Genomic DNA, 6,216 nt, shown 5'->3' on the forward strand with positions numbered 1-6,216 from the left:
TATATTATATATCACATTACACTATAGTCAGTATATATTATATCCCACATTCCACTATAGTCAGTATATATTATATATCACATTCCACTATAGTCAGTATATATTATATATCACATTCCACTATAGTCAGTATATATTATATATCACATTCCACTATAGTCAGTATATATTATATCCCACATTACACTATAGTCAGTATATATTATATATCACATTACACTATAGTCAGTATATATTATATATCACATTCCACTATAGTCAGTATATATTATATATCACATTCCACTATAGTCAGTATATATTATATATCACATTCTACTATAGTCAGTATATATTATATATCACATTACACTATAGTCAGTATATATTATATATCACATTACACTATAGTCAGTATATATTATATCCCACATTACACTATAGTCAGTATATATTATATATCACATTCCACTATAGTCAGTATATATTATATATCACATTACACTATAGTCAGTATATATTATATATCACATTACACTATAGTCAGTATATATTATATATCACATTACACTATAGTCAGTATATATTATATATATCACATTACACTATAGTCAGTATATATTATATATCACATTACACTATAGTCAGTATATATTATATATCACATTACACTGTAGTCAGTATATATTATATATCACATTACACTATAGTCAGTATATATTATATATCACATTCCACTATAGTCAGTATATATTATATATCACATTCCACTATAGTCAGTATATATTATATCCCACATTACACTATAGTCAGTATATATTATATATCACATTCCACTATAGTCAGTATATATTATATCCCACATTACACTATAGTCAGTATATATTATATATCACATTACACTATAGTCAGTATATATTATATATCACATTACACTATAGTCAGTATATATTATATATATCACATTACACTATAGTCAGTATATATTATATATATCACATTACACTATAGTCAGTATATATTATATATCACATTACACTATAGTCAGTATATATTATATATCACATTACACTATAGTCAGTATATATTATATATCACATTACACTATAGTCAGTATATATTATATATCACATTCCACTATAGTCAGTATATATTATATATCACATTCCACTATAGTCAGTATATATTATATCCCACATTACACTATAGTCAGTATATATTATATATCACATTCCACTATAGTCAGTATATATTATATATCACATTACACTATAGTCAGTATATATTATATATCACATTACACTATAGTCAGTATATATTATATATCACATTCCACTATAGTCAGTATATATTATATATCACATTCCACTATAGTCAGTATATATTATATCCCACATTACACTATAGTCAGTATATATTATATATCACATTCCACTATAGTCAGTATATATTATATATCACATTCCACTATAGTCAGTATATATTGTATATCACATTCTACTATAGTCAGTATATATTATATATCACATTCCACTATAGTCAGTATATATTATATATCACATTACACTATAGTCAGTATATATTATATATCACATTACACTATAGTCAGTATATATCCCACATTACACTATAGTCAGTATATATTATATATCAAATTCCACTATAGTCAGTATATATTATATATCACATTACACTATAGTCAGTATATATCATATATCACATTACACTATAGTCAGTATATATCCCACATTACACTATAGTCAGTATATATTATATATCACATTCCACTATAGTCAGTATATATTATATATCACATTCCACTATAGTCAGTATATATTATATATCACATTCCACTATAGTCAGTATATATTATATCCCACATTGCACTATAGTCAGTATATATTATATATCACATTCCACTATAGTCAGTATATATTATATATCACATTCTACTATAGTCAGTATATATTATATATCACATTCCACTATAGTCAGTATATATTATATATCACATTACACTATAGTCAGTATATATTATATCCCACATTCCACTATAGTCAGTATATATTATATATCACATTCCACTATAGTCAGTATATATTATATATCACATTACACTATAGTCAGTATATATTATATATCACATTACACTATAGTCAGTATATATTATATATCACATTACACTATAGTCAGTATATATTATATATCACATTACACTATAGTCAGTATATATTATATATCACATTACACTATAGTCAGTATATATTATATATCACATTACACTATAGTCAGTATATATTATATATCACATTACACTATAGTCAGTATATATTATATATCACATTCCACTATAGTCAGTATATATTATATATCACATTCCACTATAGTCAGTATATATTATATCCCACATTCCACTATAGTAAGTATATATTATATATCACATTCCACTATAGTCAGTATATATTATATATCACATTCCACTATAGTCAGTATATATTATATATCACATTCCACTATACTCAGTATATATTATATCCCACATTACACTATAGTCAGTATATATCATATATCACATTCCACTATAGTCAGTATATATCATATATCACATTCCACTATAGTCAGTATATATCATATATCACATTCCACTATAGTCAGTATATATTATATATCACATTCCACTATAGTCAGTATATATTATATATCACATTCCACTATAGTCAGTATATATTATATCCCACATTCCACTATAGTCAGTATATATTATATATCACATTACACTATAGTCAGTATATATTATATCCCACATTACACTATAGTCAGTATATATTATATATCACATTCCACTATAGTCAGTATATATTATATATCACATTCCACTATAGTCAGTATATATTATATATCACATTCCACTATAGTCAGTATATATTATATATCACATTCCACTATAGTCAGTATATATTATATATCACATTCTACTATAGTCAGTATATATTATATATCACATTCCACTATAGTCAGTATATATTATATATCACATTACACTATAGTCAGTATATATTATATCCCACATTCCACTATAGTCAGTATATATTATATATCACATTCCACTATAGTCAGTATATATTATATATCACATTACACTATAGTCAGTATATATTATATATCACATTACACTATAGTCAGTATATATTATATATCACATTACACTATAGTCAGTATATATTATATATCACATTACACTATAGTCAGTATATATTATATATCACATTACACTATAGTCAGTATATATTATATATCACATTCCACTATAGTCAGTATATATTATATCCCACATTCCACTATAGTAAGTATATATTATATATCACATTCCACTATAGTCAGTATATATTATATATCACATTCCACTATAGTCAGTATATATTATATATCACATTCCACTATAGTCAGTATATATTATATCCCACATTACACTATAGTCAGTATATATCATATATCACATTCCACTATAGTCAGTATATATTATATATCACATTCCACTATAGTCAGTATATATTATATATCACATTCCACTATAGTCAGTATATATTATATATCACATTCCACTATAGTCAGTATATATTATATATCACATTCTACTATAGTCAGTATATATTATATATCACATTCCACTATAGTCAGTATATATTATATATCATATTACACTATAGTCAGTATATATTATATCCCACATTACACTATAGTCAATATATATTATATATCACATTCCACTATAGTCAGTATATATTATATATCACATTACACTATAGTCAGTATATATTATATATCACATTCCACTATAGTCAGTATATATTATATATCACATTACACTATAGTCAGTATATATTATATATCACATTACACTATAGTCAGTATATATCCCACATTACACTATAGTCAGTATATATTATATATCACATTACACTATAGTCAGTATATATTATATATCACATTACACTATAGTCAGTATATATTATATATCACATTACACTATAGTCAGTATATATTATATATCACATTACACTATAGTCAGTATATATTATATATCACATTCCACTATAGTCAGTATATATTATATCCCACATTCCACTATAGTAAGTATATATTATATATCACATTCCACTATAGTCAGTATATATTATATATCACATTCCACTATAGTCAGTATATATTATATATCACATTCCACTATAGTCAGTATATATTATATCCCACATTACACTATAGTCAGTATATATCATATATCACATTCCACTATAGTCAGTATATATCATATATCACATTCCACTATAGTCAGTATATATCATATATCACATTCCACTATAGTCAGTATATATTATATATCACATTCCACTATAGTCAGTATATATTATATATCACATTCCACTATAGTCAGTATATATTATATCCCACATTCCACTATAGTCAGTATATATTATATATCACATTACACTATAGTCAGTATATATTATATCCCACATTCCACTATAGTCAGTATATATTATATATCACATTCCACTATAGTCAGTATATATTATATATCACATTCCACTATAGTCAGTATATATTATATATCACATTCCACTATAGTCAGTATATATTATATATCGCATTCCACTATAGTCAGTATATATTATATATCGCATTCCACTATAGTCAGTATATATTATATATCACATTCCACTATAGTCAGTATATATTATATATCACATTCCACTATAGTCAGTATATATTATATCCCACATTACACTATAGTCAGTATATATTATATATCACATTACACTATAGTCAGTATATATTATATATCACATTACACTATAGTCAGTATATATCCCACATTCCACTATAGTCAGTATATATTATATATCACATTCCACTATAGTCAGTATATATTATATATCACATTCCACTATAGTCAGTATATATTATATATCACATTCCACTATAGTCAGTATATATTATATATCGCATTCCACTATAGTCAGTATATATTATATATCACATTACACTATAGTCAGTATATATTATATATCACATTACACTATAGTCAGTATATATCCCACATTACACTATAGTCAGTATATATTATATATCAAATTCCACTATAGTCAGTATATATTATATATCACATTACACTATAGTCAGTATATATCATATATCACATTACACTATAGTCAGTATATATCCCACATTACACTATAGTCAGTATATATTATATATCACATTCCACTATAGTCAGTATATATTATATATCACATTCCACTATAGTCAGTATATATTATATATCACATTCCACTATAGTCAGTATATATTATATCCCACATTACACTATAATCAGTATATATTATATATCACATTCCACTATAGTCAGTATATATTATATATCACATTCTACTATAGTCAGTATATATTATATATCACATTCCACTATAGTCAGTATATATTATATATCACATTCCACTATAGTCAGTATATATTATATCCCACATTCCACTATAGTCAGTATATATTATATATCACATTCCACTATAGTCAGTATATATTATATATCACATTACACTATAGTCAGTATATATTATATATCACATTACACTATAGTCAGTATATATTATATATCACATTACACTATAGTCAGTATATATTATATATCACATTACACTATAGTCAGTATATATTATATATCACATTACACTATAGTCAGTATATATTATATATCACATTCCACTATAGTCAGTATATATTATATATCACATTCCACTATAGTCAGTATATATTATATATCACATTCCACTATAGTCAGTATATATTATATCCCACATTCCACTATAGTAAGTATATATTATATATCACATTCCACTATAGTCAGTATATATTATATATCACATTCCACTATAGTCAGTATATATTATATATCACATTCCACTATACTCAGTATATATTATATCCCACATTACACTATAGTCAGTATATATCATATATCACATTCCACTATAGTCAGTATATATCATATATCACATTCCACTATAGTCAGTATATATCATATATCACATTCCACTATAGTCAGTATATATTATATATCACATTCCACTATAGTCAGTATATATTATATATCACATTCCACTATAGTCAGTATATATTATATCCCACATTCCACTATAGTCAGTATATATTATATATCACATTACACTATAGTCAGTATAT

This window comes from Dendrobates tinctorius, unplaced genomic scaffold (assembly GCF_039654945.1).
Source record: "Dendrobates tinctorius isolate UK_male_01 unplaced genomic scaffold, ASM3965494v1 ptg000075l, whole genome shotgun sequence".
NCBI classification, from domain to species: domain Eukaryota; kingdom Metazoa; phylum Chordata; class Amphibia; order Anura; family Dendrobatidae; genus Dendrobates; species Dendrobates tinctorius.